The 10,160-nt window shown below is 27.9% G+C and overlaps 1 long non-coding RNA gene across 2 annotated transcripts in view; it reads left to right on the forward strand.

Moving 5' to 3' along the window:
* Nucleotides 1-810, forward strand: part of LOC145156945 (uncharacterized) — a 1,805-nt gene extending 995 nt beyond the window's left edge. For both annotated transcript variants that reach the window (XR_013736993.1, XR_013736992.1), the window contains exons 3-5: nucleotides 70-139; nucleotides 226-282; nucleotides 592-810. This is a non-coding gene — a long non-coding RNA (uncharacterized LOC145156945). The remainder of the gene's footprint in view (nucleotides 1-69; nucleotides 140-225; nucleotides 283-591) is intronic.
* The last annotated feature ends 9,350 nt before the right edge of the window (nucleotides 811-10,160 follow it).

Here is a 10,160-nt window from a genome sequence, read left to right on the forward strand (position 1 = left end):
GCTGTAGAATGACAGTAATCTATGAATAATTAATAAACAATGAATAAAAGTAGGTTGTTATTTTGGCAGGTTCTTCCTTTAGCCCGTGAGTTTTTGCAGCTGCTTCTTCGTGCTAAACTAATGTTCTTTTATTTTGAAGGTGAGTATACAATGGTTCATTCTTTTTTACAATAGTTTATTATTTTTTACAATATACCAAGCAATTTTATTATAAATTTATTGCAGGTTTATATTAACATATATTAAAGCATGCAGCAAGCATTCTATGAATCAAAGACTGAGGTATATCTTAACATTCTCTTAAATAAATTAAAAACTTCAAGTACTAATATTCTTGGATTCTATAATATGCACATATATAATATGCACATATCAGAAACTTTGCATGTTCCCATTGGTTGTATATATGATTATGTTATTTAATCTTTTAATTATATGTCCAAGTTGTATAATAATAGTGTTTAATATCTCACATATTATACTACTACAATTCATATATGTTTCAATCATAAAACATCATAGTAACATCTATTGTAGATTATACTTTTTCATTTATTGGTATATACTGATACCTTTTGAAATGCTTCGCAGAGAATCACGAAGGGAATGCACTCTCTCAACAGACGAGTTGATGTAAGCAGATTCCAAAGCTGTCAAGATTAAACGGGAACTGTTAAGACTAAGTACCTCAGCAGCAGCCTCTTCAGTGAGAGAAGAGTTAAGTAGAATAACAGTCCGTTTTAGAACATTATATTAATTATAACATTATATAAATGTTGGTGCATCTATGCTAATAAATTCACGTTTTTATGTTGTTTCTTTTACCTAGTTTGGGACAATTGTGAGTTGAATGTGGTATTTGACAAAAAATTGGAAATTTTTAAAATTTTAAATAATTTTTTTTAAAATAAAACAAAGTTAGCTACGGAATAGCTACGGATTTCCGTAGCTATTTATTTACGTAACTATTCCGTAGCTATCCACTTCCGTAGCTATTCCGTAGCTATTTGGTTTCGTAGCTATTCCGTAGCTATTTAATTCTGTAGCTATTCTGTAGGAAATCCGTAGCTATTTATTTTCGTAGCTATTCCGTAGCTATGGTAGCTACGGAAAATTTCGTAGCTATTCTATAGCGATTCCGTAGCTAATCCGTAGCTATAATTTTCCCACGGGCCATTATGCTATAGACATTTTTCCGTAGCAATTTCGTAGCTATTCGCTTATAGCTACGGATTGTGCTGTAGCTATTGCACCAGTTTTCTAGTAGTGCTAGTAACAAATTCGAGTAGACTCTAATACCAATTGTTGTTTATTTTGATAACTTAATATTTATATGCGGAAGCTTAGAAGTCAGACGTCATACTGGAATCTGTATAAAAGAAATTAAACAGAAGAAGTAGAATGTGTATCTACTTCCATTGAAGCATTTGGATCTGATGAAAAGACTTGGTTTTCCAGTTGATTTCAAGACTACCTCTAAAACCTTTTAGCAAACCCTAAAACGAATTTATTTTTGTAATTTCATGTCTCTTGATATGCTCCTCATCACATGTATATATAGATGGAGATAGACCCTAATGTGTGAGAATCGAAGGGATCTTAAGGAACTTGAGTCAAACCGGAAACTCAAGCCACAAACGGTAAGTGAATATTGGTCAATCATCAATCTTATACTCTTTGGATACCATTTCTAAAATTAAATGATAACAATATATATATATATATATATATATATATATATATATATATATATAGGTCCCATAATTATCTACCACCTTTTACTTCACAATCTGACTTTAATTCATCACTAATCTACTCTGTTTCATTTACCCTCTACTTCTGATTGTTTTGGTTGGGATCTTCTTGGCTCTCGTGGCATAAATCAACCACGTTATGACAGGTTGTTCGTTGGAGTTTCTTACATTCAAAGGATAATACTAAACACTCATGTTATTAAAATGAAAAAGGAAATTACTATTCTGACCCACGTGATTGGCACTTACCTGGAGATTTGGTCCATAATTTAAAAAATTGATATGGGTGGTTCCCATGGTTTCAAAATGATACACGGTTGGTTCTTTTGGTTGTTACCGCCAATGACCCTCCTATAACAAGTAAAATGACTATTATACCCATGAATCAAGCTTGTAAGAGATATAAACTATATGGACCAAATCTCTATCATGCCCCTCCCATCCCTTGTGATCATCATATCTAATCTCCCTCATATATACATTTCATGTCGTTTCCATTATCTCTTTTCTCTCTGGGTGACGTCGATCTCTCCACACATCAACTTACTACCGCTGTCAATGTCTCTCTTCTCTACAGGTGACGTCAACCTCCTCCACACCAGTGGCGAGTTTAGAACGTAAAACCACATGGTTCACTATTTAAAGGAAACCAATAAAAAAAATCAAAGATAGGCTTTGAAAATCTTGATTTATACATATTTGTTTTTGCCAAAAGCATTAAGGTGGTTCACTTAAAATATTTAAGATAGTTCACAATTTATATTTTTATATAACCTTTTATAAAAATAAAAAAAATAGGTGGATCAAGTGACCCACCTTTGATATATGTAGCCTCGCCACTGCTCCACACCTCCACTTTCGGTTACCACCACCAATACTCATAAGATTTGCTTTGGCGCCTACCATCTCTAGTGGTTCCTGAAAGTTACTACACCACGATGCCATCACCATTGTGTCACCTCATCCATTGCATCATGACGACACCACAATCCCACCTTGTTGAGTTGTTGCCTCATTCGCCTCACCACGTAGTCATTGTACCACAACAGTTTGAGAGTTTGGTATTATTTTCAAATTTAGATTTGATACCATCTGGAATTTTCTTTCTAGTCACCGAAGGTAGCAGATTCCATCACTCCTCTTTCCTTTTGATTATGATTTAGGATTAGGATTGTTTAGATTATTTTGAAAGTGAAAACTACAAATTTAGTCTCTATGTTTTGCAAAACAAATGGGATTCGAGTCCCTAAAGTTCAAATTTTTCACAAAACATCCTTATCCTCGTATTTCTTTTTGAATTAAGTATCTTTCTAAAGTGCAATAACTAAATTACCCTTATGGTATTTTATTTACACTTTATTACATTTATTATAACATTTAATTTCAATAAAAAGAAGATCGGGCCCACATATAGCCCCCATCCACTTTCTCTCTCTCTCTCTCTCTCTCTCTCTCTCTCTCTATATATATATATATATATATATATATATATATATATATATATATATATATATATATATATATATATATATATATATATATATATATATATATATATTACGCGAATGTCCGCACGTTGCGCAGAAACACCTATATAATTGAAATCTTTACAAATATATGTTTTTTTAATATAATAATATGTTGTTAAATTTGATATAATAATTTTTATACTAAATTGATATAATATATTGATTATTTTGAATTATATGATAATATATATATCTATTATAACTGTATAATCTCAACTGTTTGAATGACTTCTACATGCAAGTTACTCATGAATAAAATTAAATATAATATATGGCTTAATGTTATTTATAGTTTTTGTTATTGTTAATTAATTTTTTAAAATTTATTTTCTTGACATTTTAATTTCTATCATTATAATTATTTAAAACAGCAAACATTGTTTTTTGATTTTAAAGGTAACAATATAATCATTTATATAGAGTTATTTTTAACTATTGTTATTATAAGTTATTTTAAGCTACTAATTTGAAAACTTTGAACGATTATACAAATATCTTTAGGAAATATTTTAGTTAAATTGATATTATAATTTAGTTTTTTGCATTTAGCACTACAATTTATCACTTTTAACTATTCACAAAATATTCATTGGGTTTTTTAAGTGGAACTGAAATTTATATTTAAGTTGACACTGTAATGTTATATTTAAATTAACAGTTTAAGTATTTTGTCTAAACTGTTCCAAAGTTGTAGCTTTAATTTGATAATGGTTTACATACAACAACATATTAAATCTAATAAATTAAGTAAAATATGTTAAAAGTTAAAGACATAACTTTATAAGTAGAAGTAAAGATATTATTTTAATATTGAAAATTAGTTTATTTATGATTACACTTTAGGTTTGATATTTATTTAACCTTATTAACTAAATTATAATCATTATTAGAAAGACACTACAATTGATCACTTTTAACTATTTACAAAATATTATTTGGGTTGTTTAAGTTAAACTAAAATTTATATTTAAGTTTGTCCCGTAATGTTATATTTAAGTTTATAATTTAAATATTTTATACAAATTGTTCAAAAATTGTAGCTTTAAAATGATAATGGTTTACATTCAACGATATATTAAAACTAATAAATTAAGTAAAATATGTAAAAAGTTAAAAAAAAAAACATAACTTTATAAGTAGAAGTAAATATATTCTTTTAATATTGAAATTTAGTTTATATATGATTACACTTTAGGTTTAATATTTATTTAATCTTATTAACTAACTTATAATCATTATTATAAAGAAATTGAAAAGTAATGAGAGTTTCAAATGAATGTGGTGAAAGGAAAAATGCATGAGAGTTTCAAATGAATGTGGTGAAAGAAAAAAATGTTTCATTTATAATATAGTACTAGACGAATTTCTGCGTGTTGCGCAACGTATGTTAAAAATATATTGTTAAAATATTGAAAAATATATGTTTAAAATGGTTATGTTATTGATATGAACTTTGACATAATATTTTGAAAAATATTATTCATTGCCATCAATCCACCTTCCTCATTAATAAAATTAAATATAATTATCTATTTAATGTTATTTTTAACAATTGTTATGATCGATTAATTTAAATTTTTACTTATGCGATTATTTTCTAATTTCAGTAATGATGTTCATTTAAAATACAATTTATTTGTTGCTAACGTTGTGTAGTTTATAAATTGATGTTATTATCATTTAAAATTATTGTTATTTAGTTTTAAACAATTTATTATTATTAATAAGTTAAAGAAGACTTTTAATAAACACTTATTATTACTATTAAAATGTAAAACATACACTAATTAATAAACTGATAAGATAGACAATTCGCATTTCAAAAGAGACTTGCATGGATAATATGACATATCCATGATTTTATTATTTGATTTTATTATTTATAATTATTGTTCATTAATTTTAAAACCACTTATTATTATTATTAAATGAAAGAAAACTTTTAAAAGACACTTATTATTATAATTAAAATGTTAAACATAAGTGATAAGATAGACAATTTGCATTTTAAAAGAGACTTACATAGATACTATTGATAATATCACATATCCATGATTTTTAATTAATTATTACTTTGAATCAACACAAACATGCAAACATATATACAATATTTAATTAAATATTATCTATATCGTTTTCCATAACATATGATCGATAACATGAATCTAATTTAATTTACATTAAAGTTTCAACCACAACATACAATGATTATCTTAAAAGAATACTTAAACCAAGAAAAATATAAACAAAGAATTAGTATATAACAAATTTACAAATTAAAATCTTTAACATAATAACATGGCCCGAGAAATGGTCCAAAACCTTCAAACCAACAAAAAAAACCTTTAAACTTGTTTTCTTTGTGAATTTTATATGTGATTTGTATTTGTGTGACCACTAAAAGAGATTGTCATTTTTATAGTAGACTATCCATTAATTGCTTATTAAAATATTATATAAGTTATAAAACCTATCATGATGTGTGATTAATTACTTTGAATGTGAAAATGTGTGGGGGTTTCAAATGCATGAGGTGCTTGGAAATTTGTATGGGGGTTTCAAATGCATGAGGTGATAGGAAAAATGCATCATTTATAAGTATAGTATGATATGATGATAAAATTAAAACTTCTGATAATCTTATGTTATTGAAAATATTTATGTAATTTATATTAACTACAAAATAATAATTATTACATTTAATTTATATAAAATTATAATTAATTTGAACAATAGATAAAATAACGCTTATTAAAATCAAATCATTTAATGGTCACTACTCATGGTTTACGTGTGTATACATTAGTTATATTTGTCACATATTTTAATTTACTACTGTTATGATTTATTAATTTAAAAAAAAAAATTGACGGTGTTTTAATTTCATCATGATGATTATTTAAATTATCAACAGCTGTTTGTAATCTAACATAGTTTAATTTCTAAGTTTCTATTATTTTTAACTATTATTATTATTACAAATTAATTTAAAAACAACTGAACTGAATTTAGTTATTAAAAAATATAGTTTTTAGACACCTTTTAGTTAATTTGATTCATAGATTTAGGTTCTTTTATATTTATTATATTTTATGTTTTCCTTTTAACTATGTTAAAAACTATATATTGATTTTTTAAACATTATTTGATATTTTACTTTAGGTTTTAAATTTTACACTAAATTTTTAAGCTTATTTGATATATTAGTGTAAATTATTTATTTAACAATATATTGAAATTAACAAATTAAATATATCATATTGATAAGTCACGAAGTCTTCCATTTATGATAATGTTTACAAGTAAAAACATATTTAAGTTAATAAATTAAGTATATTATATGGAAATATGAAGAGTTGGGAGTTTCAAATGAATGTGGTGGAAGAAAAAATGTTTCCTTTATAATATAGTATGATATGATATGATATGCTATGATATATATATATATATATATATATATATATATATATATATATATATATATATATATATATATATATATATATATATATATATATAGGGCTAGGTTATAATGTGGATGGACAACTATTGTGTGGACGTGTGGATAATGCTATTTTATTAAAATTACTAAGAGAATATGTTGTTTATTAATGTGAATACGTTCAATCTCACAGAACTATTGTTATTTTAATGGATTCTCACCAATTCTAATTCATTTTTGTTCTCATTCATCGTTTTTTATTTATTTTAATTCTTATAGAATACGACTCAATAAACATCCTGATAACATTCTGACAGAATGATAATAATTAAAAAAAGTGTATAATAACCTTATAGACGATTTAATTAGTGAAAATGCTTAATAATTAAAATAATTATCTAAGATTGAACGTATTCATATTATCAAACAACATATTTTCTTTGTAATTCTCACAGAATAGCATTATCCACACGTCCACACAATAGATGTTAATCCACATTTGAACCTAGCTATATATATATATATATATATATATATATATATATATATATATATATATATATATATATATATATATATATATAGGGCTACGTTATAATGTGGATAGACAATTATTGTGCGGACGTGTGGACATTGCGATTTTATAAGAATTACTAAAAGGAATAAGTTTTTTAGTAATGCGAATACGTTCAACCTTACAAAAATATCGTCATTTTCATGCATTCTTACTAATTCTTATTCATTTTTGTTCTCATAAATCGTTTTTCACTCATTTTCATTCTGATAGAATACAACTCAATAAACATTCTGACAACATTCTGACAGAATGAGAATAACAATAAAAAGTCTGTAATAACCTTATAGACGATCTAATTAGTGAGAATGTGTGATAATGACAATCGTTATGTAAGATTGAACGTATTCATATTATCAAACAACATATTTTCTTTGTCATTCTCACAGAATAGCACTGTCCACACGTCCGCATAATAGATGTTCATCCACATTTGAACCTAGCTCTCTCTCTCTCTCTCTCTCTCTCTCTCTCTCTCTCTCTATATATATATATATATATATATATATATATATATATATATATATATAAGGCAAACTGATATCCTTACAAGTGAGATGGTGGCCATTGTATCATCAAACCATTCCACAACCATTTTATTGTAACAGATTGCTTCGTTTAAAATATAACTGTGATGTTATTTAAATAATATAAATATCTATTTATTCATAGTTTTTTTAAAGAACTTGGACGAGTATGAATTAGTTTTGGGGTATTGAACCCAAACCGTGAAGTTTGATTTTTTAATTTTTAAAACCATTGGGTTCGGTTTTTAACGGGTTCAACTTTTCAATTTTTTACACTACAGGAAAAAGTGAGATAACTACATACAAATTCTATAGTTAGAGCCTAAAATTTCATAGCTACAACCGAAGCTACTTATTTTGCTACAATTTTTTAGATAAAATTTTGTAGCTATACATATACCTTGTAGCTAAATTTACTAAGGCCTGAGGGAATACTGCTTGGCATGTCCCGCTGCCACATTAATTTTTTGACACCCACCTCAAATCCACATCATTTTTTCCACATAACATGCATGACATGCCATTTTAGGTGTAACGTCCGCAGATTCGGGCTAGACATTTAAGATATAATAAGTAATAATTATTCTTCGTGTGAGCGATAAATAGATGATTTTGATAGAAAATTATTTTGGATATATAATTTTAACCAAAGTTATAGTAGATGTGACAAAGATTTCATACATATAAAGAACTCTGAAATCCTACTTCGTATGAAGAAGTTATGATTCTTCGAAGTTTCGCGATCAACCTGACACAACTATGTGTGTCATATAAAGTGAATCGGAGATAGGTTGCTTATTTGCCTAAGTAATCTAAACGAAAGTCGTAGTAATCATAAAAGCGAGAGCTTGAATATAGATAACGTCTAAATCTGACTTCGTATGAGGAAGCTATGATTTTTCGAAGTTTCAGCGCAGCAGTACGGACACAGAAATCGAAATTCAAATTGGTTGATTGTTAGCCAAAACAATCTAAACACGAGTTGAAGACCTCGTGAATATGAGCATGTCGATATAAAGATAGTTGAGAACGGAGTTCGTATGAAGGAGTTATGAACTTCACACGAACTTTAACAGTCTAAGTCTGTTAAAAAATAACTTTAAAAATAAAGTAAGGATTAGATAATAGAGTCTAAGTGGAAGTTGTAGTACTCGTCAATATCTATGCTTGGATATAAAGAACATCCAAAACGGAGGCCGTATGAGAAATATATGTTTTTTTTGAAGTTTTTTGAAAAGTGTCGCGCGTATGTACGCGCAATGCGCACTTCTAGAAGGTATACGCGACCCAACAGATGAGTGACATGTATCATGTGGTGGATGGATCAACGTAGTGTGGAGACACGGCACATGCCAATCCAGGTGTGACGTGCCTCGTGGAAGTTTCTATAAATAGCTGCAAAATGCATCCCATTTCACTCACAACATTCTCTCTGAAAATATCTCTCTGAAAATTCATAAAATTTTCTTAGGATCTTAAGGTGTTTAAGCTAGGCTCTGAAGGGTTGGAGAATCCAACAAATAGAAGCTATCGTGTCGGAGTTCTGCCTGCGAATTTCCCAGACTTTTTGTTAGGAAATCTTTGTAAGTTAAGCTACACTTAATTTATTTTTGGTGTAACTTATATTTATATTCATAGTCGTTATTATGAATTTATAAATAAGATTTATTAGTGATTCCAAGTCAAAATACAAATTGATCTACTTATGAGGATGATGTTTAGGCTAGATTTAGTGAGGTGTTTAAAGTGGGATTTCCAAACAGTATACTTTGTATACCAAACGAACCCTAACTCCGATATCATTTGTCACCAGGAATATGAGAGTAAGACTTAGTGATGTCAATATCTAGGTCACATCAAAGGAAAAGCTAAAGTTCTAGGCGAAGCGTTGCCCGAGTTTTGAGTCATCCACTTTTAAAAATTAAGGGCATAGTTACTTTCAACTTACACATACATACAAGTATTCTAATTTCTTAAATGTTATATGTGTTGTCTAGTTGTGCTTAATATATCTATGCAACATGATATAGCTATTACTTGATTAAACTGTATATTTAGCAAACTTAAAATATGATTGGATAGTGAAGGGTTGTGTGAAAAACGAGCAAGCCATCTTCCTCGTCCCTCTCTAGCTCATCACTCCCGTAAGCAGAAAAATGAGCAAGGCAGTGGAGCTGCCATTGCATGCCATCACCACCCGTTGCCACCTTGGTTGTTGCCACCATTATTTTCCGACCAGCCACCCTTCTACTGCAGTAGGTAACGACCATCACCACTTTTGTAATTGTTTTAATACCTTTCATCCGTGATTCAACCGAAACCAAGAGACCTCAT

The sequence above is a fragment of the Lactuca virosa genome, chromosome 2 (genome assembly GCF_052849685.1).
Source record: "Lactuca virosa cultivar CGN04683 chromosome 2, Lactuca_virosa_CGN04683_v6, whole genome shotgun sequence".
Taxonomy (NCBI): Eukaryota; Viridiplantae; Streptophyta; class Magnoliopsida; order Asterales; family Asteraceae; genus Lactuca; species Lactuca virosa.